Source organism: Sceloporus occidentalis, unplaced genomic scaffold, assembly GCF_023333645.1.
Source record: "Sceloporus occidentalis isolate IW3139 unplaced genomic scaffold, rSceOcc1.0.p SCAF_3, whole genome shotgun sequence".
Classification (NCBI taxonomy): domain Eukaryota; kingdom Metazoa; phylum Chordata; class Lepidosauria; order Squamata; family Phrynosomatidae; genus Sceloporus; species Sceloporus occidentalis.
The window spans coordinates 185,706,749-185,718,831 of NW_028316983.1; the positions used below are offsets into that span (position 1 = coordinate 185,706,749).

At 38.0% G+C, this 12,083-nt stretch overlaps 1 protein-coding gene across 23 annotated transcripts in view; it reads left to right on the forward strand.

The window, feature by feature from the left end:
* EPB41L3 (erythrocyte membrane protein band 4.1 like 3) overlaps positions 1–12,083 on the forward strand; it is a 119,574-nt gene that overhangs the window by 50,823 nt on the left and 56,668 nt on the right. The window lies entirely within an intron of this gene.

The window sequence follows — 12,083 nt, forward strand, 5'->3', positions numbered from 1 at the left end:
AATAATATCCATTGTGGTACAGTATTTTACTGTAAAATTTTCCCATTATCTGAAACCATCTTTTCAATAAGGTTCTCGGATGATTTTGAAATCTTTGTTGACTATCATTTTTTTGGATACCACAAGTAGGCATGCCAACAATACCTTAGATCTGCCCCCTCTAAACTCAGGATGGCTTTATTATCTAGTTTTATCCAATCTTGTATACATATAAGGCTACAAGCCCATGGGTATAGTTTCAGATCAGGTAGTGCATATTCCCTCCCTCCCTTCTCTGCTGTTTTTAATGTTTCTCATGTAATCCTTGGTTTCCTACATTTACAGACAAATTTTCTGAGTTCTTTATTCCAATTTGCTCTGATTCTCCCATCATTTATGATTGGAAGATTTAATAGCAAAAACATAACTCTTGGGAGTTATGTTACTCCATTTTTGAAAGTCCGTAACAGAAGCATTTGAAAAACACAGAAAAACTGAGAGATAATAATTATTATCACTATAAGAGATGTTCTGTAGTGGAACAGATTTCCTCAGAGTGTGGTGGACTCTTCATTTTTCATGGTCTTTAAACAGAGATTGGATGGTCATATTGTGGAAATAATTCCATTGTATATTCCTGCATGCCTGGGGGTTGGACTAGATGGTCTTTGTGGTGCCTTCCAACTCTTAAGATTCTATGGACACAGGACAAGGGGAAATAAGCAGAAATAATAATTGCAGGAAAGAATGACAGCTCCTACAACTGAAGTGATAGGACTTGAGGAGGGAATGACAGACCTGGGATTGAGATGATGGGCTCAGGTATGGAGTCTTAAATCCAAGAATAGAATGACAGCTCAAGGACTTGAAAGATGATTCCATATTCACTCCTTGTTGTTTTTTCCCCCTTGGGATGTTGCTTTCATCCACTTGTCTTGCCTGTCTTCCAGCCTTTTCTCCTCTCTACTTTCATATATCATGTATACTGCTAGCCAACTCCTCTACTTTCATCTATGAGATCTGACCATAGCAAAGTTCCTGTATCACACCATAACACTGATCAGTCTTTCTCAGTAAACTGAGGCCTGTTCCAGACTGCCAAAATAAAGCTGCTTCGGGTCTCTTTGGAGGCATGCTATTTAAATGATGCATGGGTCCTAAGAGTCCAGAGGTCGCGCCAAAGCCACACTCCTTTCCTAAGCACTGGAGTGCAGCTTTGGTGCAGCTTCCAGATTCTTAGGATGCATGCATCATTTAAATAGCATGCATCCAAAGAGACCTGAAGCAGCTTTATTTTGGCAGTCTGTAACAGGCCTGAATGGCAGGAACTTTCCAAAATCTCAGGCATAGCTCTCCTGTTGTCAGTGCCTCTGAGTCTGCTTTTGCCTGTTTTGTCTCTCCCCTTCTCCTCCTCTTCAAAGCACACTCGTAGTGATTATTACCTGATCCCCTTGCCACTCACCATTCCCTTCTCCTTTTGTGTCATATCTTTTTAGATTGTAAGCCTGAGGGCAGGGAACTGTCTATTATCCCCTCTGTTGTAAGCCGCCTGGATTCCCAGTGATTGGACAGCATATAAATAAATCCTATTATTATTATTATTATCATCATCATCATTATTAACAACTGTTGGATTCCACTGCTGTTGACATTTAGACCAGTGCATTCCTGATCTGTTTTGGTTTTGTACTGATCTCAGGTCTTTTAAAACAAAATATGTCCTGCTTTTCTGTTACCTTTGTGGCTCTTTTAAATATGCACATTTTGGCAGCAAGATTTCTGCCATGGTCCATTGAATTAGTTGACTGTAGGAAATCTGCTAAACATTACAGCCTAGGGAAGGGGGACTGCATAGAAACCATAATTGTGATTGCATTTGGGATTCCTGTGTTAGTTTTTCCAGTCTTGTAAAGTCTGTCATTACTTGTCCGCATCATGCCTCCCTGCTAATGTGATTTAGCCCTGTGAGCCATTCCATTCTTTCCCAGGATCCATTCCTTGCTTCATTTCTAGCTTGCATGCCTTTTGCTGAAGCCTTGTCATATCAATTGACACATGGAGACAGAAAAGGAGATGAGAATTGTTGTATACTTGTCTAGATCAGGGCTATTGATGAGTCTGCAGAAGGAATCCCTAGTTTCCACTGAGCAGGTGCAAAGACAGCTCTGCTTTCCTAATTCTGGAAAAAGACAGATAAAGAAGCTACTACTTTTAAAAAGCACTGTCAACTGATAAAAGTACTGTACACATATCACAACAGTTCAGTACTGTAATGTGAAAACTAGAATTAACAATTCACTTCAAAACATATCAGTTCTGGCAACAGTTTAAATATGTGGTTTGTGTATATGTATGGAACAAATAGCTTAATATCACTGCCTTATAATAAATTTGTTATCAACAGGACAAAGCAGGTGCTCAACTGGTGTATGGTATGGAAGAATTATTCATAATGTTACGCTGTGCATGAGGAAAACACTGAACATATTTGTTATATAATACTGCTTCTACTGAACTCAGACCTTTTTAGAATGTGCAATAGATCTAAAGAAAACTGGAAACACACAACCTCTTTTGACTTCACGAGGCAATCCTTTCGTTTTCTTCCCACTACCAGTGTAACATTTTTGTAACCATTACATTTTGTAACCAAGTCCCATCAACTTGCCTAATTAGCCAAGGCCCATCATCCAGTTCTGTCTCTACACCAGCAAAAGCAGTTTTCACCACAGCAAATGGAAGGGGTAAACCCCTACCCCTTCCTCCACCTCTTCAAAAACTGTTCCCTGAGAGGTGAGGAAACTTTCCAGATCAGGTTTGAAGTTCTGGAGAAGGCTGCAATCAGAAAGGCCAAAAAACCTGGTGGTTACTGCTCACACCAAATTAGATTTAAGCCAAGAAAATGTTGTTTACAAAAATATTTTAAAATGACCAGCCTTACTGCTAAAATTATAGATGTAAACATCTTCCTCCATCGCTCACCTTTTGTAGAGCTGATGGTCTCCATTCAGGTCTGCTTCAATAGATGTTAATCCTCTGATATTTTCTAAATTAATATATCTCCTATAATTCATAACATTGAAGAAACTCTCTTGTAAACACTATAGTTTGAATGCATGTAATACACTGATGAGACTGCTGCTGCTGAAGTCTTGAGCAAAGGCCCTAATTTGGTCTGATTCCAGAATGAGGACTAGGTCACCAATCTTCTTATCAGGATTTAGCAATCCTTTGGTTGCTGGGTTGTTGCTGCTTTATTTTTATTTATTTTTTTTGGATTAGTGCTGGCTTTTTACCATCAACAAGTATTTAGGAGGAAAAAGGTTGGCTTCTGTAGAAAATGTGCCATATTATACAACATCAGTAACACTTGATATATACTTGTCACTGTGACATAGAAACAATGTAATGTATTATCTGGAAATTGAAAGCCAACTGGATGCTGACATTTAATGATATATGCAGTTGTAATGCTGGAGAAATTGTTAGCAATAGTATTTGCCACTTATACTATTCATTGTACAGTCAGCCTTCTGTGTCCACAGATTCTGTACCATGGATTCAACTATTCAGAGTTTGATTATTTTTAATCCAAAAGACGCATCTTAATTTTGCCATTTTATATAAGGGACAACATTTTACTACTCCACTGTAAATAAGAGAACTTGAGCATATATGGATTTTGGTATCAATGAGGGTGGCTGGAACCAAAACTTAGTGGATACCAATGTCCCACTGTATAAAATTAAACTGAAAAAAATAAAAATAAATAAAAATTAGGAGTTCCTTAATTGGATATTGAAAATACTGTACTTTTTAATCCATTGTACGAGGTTTTTTGTGGGTTTTTTGGGCTATGTGGCCATGTTCTATAAGAGTATTCCTGACGTTTCAGCAGCATCTTCACAGAAGATTTACATTGTTTACCTGTGAAGGCCCCTGTTGCAGCCTGTAAAGATAGAAATGGGATGTCTAGTTTCACTCACATGGCCAGGTGACCCCTTCTAATATCACAGGCTGAGACTGGGACCTTCACAGGGAATGTGGCAGTGATGGTAGGTAAGGGGGCATGTGGCTGTGTGACAAACTGGCAAACAGCCAGTTTTTTAAAAAATACTTTAAGGGCTGTTTAGGCTGAGGTTGGGTCAGGACAGCCAGATCGACATCTGGTCTGCTTAACGCTGGGGAACACGGGCCTTTTGGTCCACACGTCCAGCATCAGTTAATCTAAAAGGGTTTGGAGAGCTAAAATGTAGAAAAATTGCTTTGTACTTACCAAAAAAAATTTGGGAAGGAAATATGGTGGGAGAGCATAGCCCTCCAGCCTTTGACATTTGGATTCTCATAGGATCTTCTGATCCTCAGCTCCTAGCAATTGCCAATCCTGTATACATGTTCCATTAATAAGGCTTGAAACACAGAAAGAAGAATCCATGTTTCTGTATGAAGCTATGATAAAAGTATCAAAGGACTACCTTAGAATTGTGTTTCTTGGGCTAAGAATGTTCAAGAGAACTTCAGGTAGCCCTGAGTGTAGAAACAGCTACAAGATATGATGCACCACTAGCTCTTTTTCTTGCTGCTTAATGTTCAAAAGGGTGCCTGCTATATGTAAATCTGAACACAACTTTTTGCACTGGTTTGTGCTGTATTATTTGAATCATTGATATTTCAATATCCTGTCAACTTAAACAATACAGAAAGCCTGCTATTTTTACTGTAAAATGTTGAATGATCACAAATCCTAATCTTTTTACACCACATTTTAATAATCATAATCATAATATTTATTAGTACCCTGCTTCCCCCCCAAAATTGGGATTCAAAGCACCTTACAGTCTAAAAACACAGAACAATTAAAAACTTACAAATTACTAATTGATTAATACCCTTCTTTCCTTTCATATGAGACCCAAAGAGTGTCACACTATACAGTGCACCCTTTTTAAAAAAAAACAAAACTGCGTATGGTCGAGCCCCATTGAAAGTAATGGGGCTTGTGCATGTGGCACAGGCCGTGCCGTGCATGGGATGTGCCGCCCCTTGCACCCCTGCACGGCTTTCAACAAATGCTGAAAGCCACGTATAGTGCATCCACGTATGACACGGGTGCACTGTACCTTAAAACAATACAGCTAAAAATAATCTGGAATACAAAAAATTAAAAGCATTAAATATAATCTTCTTAAATAAAATATTAGTTTAAAACAGTTAAAAACACATTAAAACCCACCCATTGTACTATTCAAACTAGATTAAAAACTGGTGTATTGAAATAGGAATGTCTTAGCCTGCTGGTGGAAGGAAAGTAGGGAAGTGATTAACCAAGCCTCCCATGGCAGAGAGTTCCATAGCTTGGGAGCAGCCACCAAGAAGGCCCACTCCCAGGTCCTCACCAACAGTATTTAAGAGAAAGCCTTCCCCACCAAAATCTTAAAACTCACATAGACTTGTATAGGGAGATACAGGGTTTCGAACAGCCTGGCCCTAAGCCTGGACATTTTTAATCTGTTTTACTTCACATTTTAATCTACTTTAAGAGTTGCATTATTTGAATTATGGGCCCGATCAGACAGGCCAAAATAAAGCCGCTTCGGGTCACTTTGGTGATATGCTGTTTAAATGACACACGCATCTTAAGAGGCAAGAAGCTGTGCCAAAGCTTCACTCTAGTCCTTAGGACTGGAGCATGACTTTGGCATGGCTTCTGGCCTCTTAGGATGCATACAACATTTAAACAGCACACCTCCAAAGTGACCCAGAGCAGCTTTATTTTGGCTTGTCTGTTCAGGCCCAAAGTTAGGTATTATGAAGAGTAGTGTTAAACAGAACATGCCTTTTCTTTTAATGCTCTTTATTCTGAATGTTAGCCCCGGTTAAATGTTATTTTTCTTGTCCGGAACTATGTTACCTTTAGGAAACTGTTAACAGTAAAAAAAATAACTTATCACATAAAGAGAATAATCAGTGGAAAATCAGTGAACTGTGCTTTATGGCCTTTTTGCACAACTATATGGCTGTGAACATCTGTAAATGCACATGTTTTTCTCAGGTTACATCTTGCCCTAGGGATACTAAAAAAACTGATGCCATCTACCTTTATAAGTGAGGCAAAGTTTGTAGTAATGGAAATGTGCCATGCCAATGTTGGATATAGTTTGCCTTATACAGTAACTTCTAGTGAAGACTGACATTACTTCTTCCTTCTGCCTGATAGAATTCAATAGTGATTCAAACCAACACTCAGTTGAAAGGTGGCTGTTTTAAAGAAAAGATCCAAAGCTTTTGTTTTGCCACCTTGGCTCTCCAGCCACATTTCCTAATCTGTTTTTTAAATATACAGGATGCTTATTTTTATGTTCTACAGTGATCATGTGCACAGGCAGTAGTGATGTACACTGTGGGTACAATTATTATGAGGACCATAATAGAAATCTGTATTTGTATTGCATATACTCAGTGTCTACATGCCCTTTTTCACATAATTATTTTGTGCTCTTAAATCTGATGATTTTCATCTGCAACCGTATGTAGGAGTGTTAATACAAATCTTGACTTTTGATGCCAGACAAAGGAAAGAACAAAGTTACTGCTCTTGGAGTAGGATGATATGGATGGGATACTTTCTTATTGATTCCAAAAGGAGGTATTAATATTACTGATGCTATGAATGGTCATGTGGAAAATATCTATAAAAAGCTGACATTATTTGCTCTGCTTACAAACTCAGACTGGCATGGAGTTTTGAAATGCCTTGTGTTGTGCAGGATGAGTGTTTGCAATTACACTGCTTTCATTGCCCAAGAAGTTAAGAGTTCAGAGGCTGACCTACTATGAACACTAAAATCATTCAGCTGGAAGGGCTGAACATGTGCTGTTACTGTACTACAGACAAAGTGTTCCTGACATCCTGCTCAACATCCAGGCCCACCTCTCCTACATGAATAATACTATGTACAGAATAGGTGAAATTATGTTTTCAGGTTTATAGGCTATTTTTTTTTTTTTAGTGTTTTAATGCTTGATAAAGATCTTTGTGTGTACATTTCTATTTTCACTGATTTTAATGAAAAGGTAACAGCATATCACTACGCCAGTAAAAGTAGACTGGCATAAATACAATAGCAAAATTAGAATTATATATTTCTGAAAATAAGCAGGCAAGGATCATGGCACACAAAACTTAATTTTGAGCCAGTCCGAATATAAATTGGCATGAGAAGAAAGAGAGCTTCGTTTTGGCACCATTTGTGTAGAACACTGTGTATTTTTCTGCTCCTGATTTATCATGGACAGTAGATCTGCTCTGAAAATAAACTACAAATTCTAGAACTGATGCAATTTATTTCAATATATTTATTGATGTAAATTCCCTGAACTGACCTGAGGACTAACCACACTATCTTCAGAGTCATATGACATAGTAGATGTAGCACCAATTTGTGAAAGATGTCTGTTTAAGATATCACATGATTTTCCGCACATATCTTGCAGTAAGCATACTGTGTTTTGTGACTGGATAGTTTACAGTTCTTGCCTGGCATTCACACATTCTCATTGAAATAAAGCAGTTTCTCTTTGCAGAAATGTATCTGCATTTTTGGCTCCAAAACCATGTTTTTAATGTAATATGCTTCTCGGTAGATATGTCTTCTGTGCAAAATGACTGGGTTTTGCACAAAAACAGCAATTTTGCACAAGATAATGTTTATCTGGAAACAGATTGTGAAAAAATGTGGACAGGGGCTGTCAGTAAAACTAATCCACAGTATTTCTAAAAAGAACACACTTTTTCTGCAGAGTTTGCTTTTAATTTAGTACTATTTTAGTGTATTCCCTTCCCTTCAACTGTTTCTAATACAGTGAGTTCTTGATAATTGGTTTTTCAGTTACGCATTGTACACTAATTATTAATGAATATTTTTTAAATAGAGCTATGTGTTAAGCACCTATCTCTTGCAGGTTGCAGTCCTCCAGTGAAACACCTTAACCTGCAGTTGTTCATTGTTGTTTATCAGAGCAGACAGCTATGCAAAGTCATGAACATGCCAGTTTAAAACATCTTCAAGTTTGACCTTGCTTGGCTTTTAAATGTCAAAATATTATAGAAATGCAAATGGATGCAAACTGGACCATTGAACCTTAATTTTGAGTCCAGAAATTTTATTGATATCAATCTTCTGTTAGACTTTCTATTTATACTGTATATTAGTTTTTCTTGACCAATACTAAAATGGAAAGCAAAGGAAGTGATTGCTATACTGTGTAAAACTAGTATCTGTTTATTTAGAGACAGAACATTTTTGGATGCGTCGTCTTCTCAATGGCTTAAATCCATTCCCGTGCTAATGAATTCCACTAGAATAGCAGGAACAGGATTTCATTTCCCTTTCTCATCAACCTTCCAAGATGCCCAAAAGGTGCTCTGCCAGATTTTTTTTAGTCCTTCAGAACAGGTTTTGAGCAGAAGAACATGTCCTTTATTCTGATTTCACTAATGGAAGCAGTTCCAACAATCAAATAATAACACTGACTGGAAACTTTCCGTAGGGTACTTCAGGGGCTGTGTACAAATAAACACAATAAACAAAATAAAATAGATAAAAAGCTGAACAAAAAAAGTCATTTAATAGTTGTGTTCCTGTTTTCTCAGGCTTCTGAATGGGAAGATATAAAATAGATTGCCCTTCTGCTAAATAACCTGATACTTAACATAATATTGCTCTTTTAATGCACTGCCCATTTCCATCATTCTAAATGGCTTCTTGATTACTTGTTTTCTGAAGAACCTAAGGAATTTGAGACTAAATATTTGGCCTTTGGGGGAGTTAGCAGAATGGAATTAATCTACTTAGCATAATTTTGCTGCAGTACAATTTAGATTGAGAATGATAATGTTCACAAATACTTATTATTTTTACTGCTTTGAATATGTATCCCTATTCCTATTTTGTACTGTTTGTTACTTCTTTAGGTGTCTCCACTTAACAATTAAAGATGTGTTTCTGTTTGCTAAAACAAAACAGTTCAGAAATGTTCTATAATATTCAGAAATGACCCGCCATCACAGCAGCAGGCCAAAGGGTCTAATTTAAGATGATTGTTGGAGAGTAAATCCCATTGGACTCAATCATTGTTATTGTTAGCTGCCTTTGAGTCAACCTGGACTAATGGTGATCCTGTGAACGAGACGACTCCAAGCACCCCATCCTCCACTTCTCACAGGCCTGTGGTTTCCCTGATCAAATCTATCCAACTGGCATGCAGTCTTCCTCTCTTTCTGCTGCCCAGCACCATTGTCTTTTCTAATGAGTCATTTCTTTTCATGATCTGGCTGAAGTATGACAGCCTCAGTTTAGACATCTTGACTTCCAGAGAGAGTTCAGGCTTGATCTGCTCTGGTTTGTCTTTTTAGTTGTCCATTGTATGTATCCTCAGTACTCTTCTCCACCACCACATAACACATAAATTAATTTTCTTCCTATCTGCCTTCTTCACTGTCCACCTGTCACATCCATACATGGTAATGGGGAATACAATGGCTTGGACTATTATAACTTGGGTGTTCATCTCTATATCTTTACACTGTAGGGTTTTGTCTAGTTCTTTCATAAGTGCCCTTCCCAATCCTAATCATCTTCTGATTTCTTGATTGCAGTCTCCGTTCTTTGTTCTTGACTGCAGTCTCTATTCAGGAAGCCATACATCTAAGAAAATCACACTCGTAATGGAAGCAACTGCCACTCTTGTGATGGCTCTCTTCTCTCTGTCTAGATTTGCAGTAACAAAAACAAAACTCTTTGGCCCACTTGAAATGGCAGTGTTCAGCGCTATTTCAGGACAACGCTCTCAGAAGCAGCTTAATGTTCCACAGGTGTCCTGACTTCCAGTGCACTTATATACTGAGATGGTTAAGAATCATCACTTAGAGCTACTCAGCATGATACAACCCCTGTAGTAAGTTTTTGCATCATGCCACATGCTCTCACTCAGCATTTCCTGGCAGTCTGGCAGTAATTGATGCATCCTGTCAATCAAAATATTTTCACAACAGTTTAAAGGAATATTGTTTGAACATCTTGATACCCCTCATGATACTCAAATGTTTGAACTTTATTGTACCAGAAAGTGGTGGTGGGTGACGAAAAGAGGGAAAAGTAGAGTTGGGTTGGAAGGAAATGTGTGTGTGTGGACTGTGGAATTTAACTGGTGCTGCAGTCAACTTCTTGAAAGCCCTTTTTGGTGAGAGTCATCACAATAATGCTGCTAGTCCTATACTGGAGAATAGTAAATAATTGCTATGGCATCTAACTTGGATTACTGAGTTTTCATACATCTTATTCGAACTACCCAGAGGTCAGTCCCATTGAGTCTGATGTCAGAAGAAGAACAAAGGAGGAGCAAGAGAGGGAGAATAGAGAATGTTTCCTAAAGAGAAGAGCCTTTTCTTATCACACTTGATTCTCCTCAACTTGGTGCTTCTCTTAATAAATAGATTAATTTTCTTTGGGATAGGAAAAAAAGGTAAATTTTTCTGAATTCATTTCCTATCTTTTTCTGAAAAACTTCCTCTTATCTTAAAAGAAAATACTTCACACGTAGGCACAGACATTTCTCCAACAGCAACAGTGATCTCAACACACACATACGATGAAATTGAGCTAACAATGGTGCTAGCTGGCAGCTAGATATCTTCACTCTTTTGCTGCAAAAAGAGGAAGAGCAAGCAAGAGAAAGGGGATGGTGTGCTGACCCCTCTCCCATTAATCTCTTCTTTTAAAGAAAGTAATTATTTAGTTTGGGTTATAGCACTGGTTTATTTTGATGACTGTAAGCTGTTGCATTTGTCTGTTAGTATTAATTCTCTGGAGTGGAGGCAGAAAGCTTGCCTCTTAGGCTGAGTGGGGAAAGTCAGCCCTCCCCTCTCCCCTGTTCCTTGCTGTCACTGCAGTTAATCATTTCCTGACATTGGGAAATTGCCTTCCCCCAGTTCCCTCTGACACTAGGGACAGCTAGCAGCAGAGCTGGCCCTTTATCAGAAAGAGACAAACCAGTTTTAATTGAACTGAGGTTCAGTGTTTCAGGATCTTAAAATGTCTATGACCTTTATTTAAAGAGACTCCCTACAACTTAGAGGAACAGTGTTTCAAGTATTCAGAACTGGCTTCATTTGCAAAGTATACTGCTCTCCCCTTGTTGTTGTTGTTGTTGTTGTTGTGTGCCTTCAAGTCATTTCTGACTTATGGTGACCCTAGAGTGATGTATTATATATTATGTTTTTAAACATGTTAGAATCCGCCTTACAACTAATCTAATTTAAATCAAATAAATAACTTTAAGTAAGGGGTATAATGAAATCTTCATCTTTGCTTTTTCTCTATTTTCGACCTCAAAAACTTTGGGCTAGAGTCAATATTGTATTAATGGAAATGCATTTAAAGAGCATTGTGTAGAGAGCAGAGAGATTTATATGGAAAATGGAACTGTATTAGATATTAGCCCTGACAAAAGTTTTAAGTTTGCAATCCAGTGCACAGCTACTTAGGTGTAAACACTATTAAACACAGTGGGATCACAGTAAACACAGACAGAATCAGACTGCAGAGAGCAGCAGCAATCCACTAGTCTAGACAAATTTGGCAGTGACTCATAGCACCTCCTCTACCTCTGGTTCAACAAGTTTGCACAAGGTTATGGCCTATTATTGTTCCCCTCACACCACCTTACATTTGTGGTCAAAATTTGTAAGATCTCATTTTCAAGTATGCTGAAAACATTTCAAGGGTTTTAGGAATTTTTCACCTGCATGAAAGCAAAACATGGATATATCTGCCAGGTGAGCTTAAATTAGCCAGTTTTCTCCTCTCTGCAGACCACTTTTAAGATTTTCTGACCAAGGTGTGACTTACTCTTTTTTATCCAATCCTCCTTCAGTTAAACTTGTTCAGTCTTGAGAAAACCAGTTTAACTGGAGCTTATCTGGAACACTGCCAGAGAAATTAAGGCAATATTCACTGAATTACATAATTCTCAGAACAGTCTTGAATTTTGTAAATTTGACACTTTACAGTATTTCCTTTTCCTCTCTATTTTTTCCCCCTGTA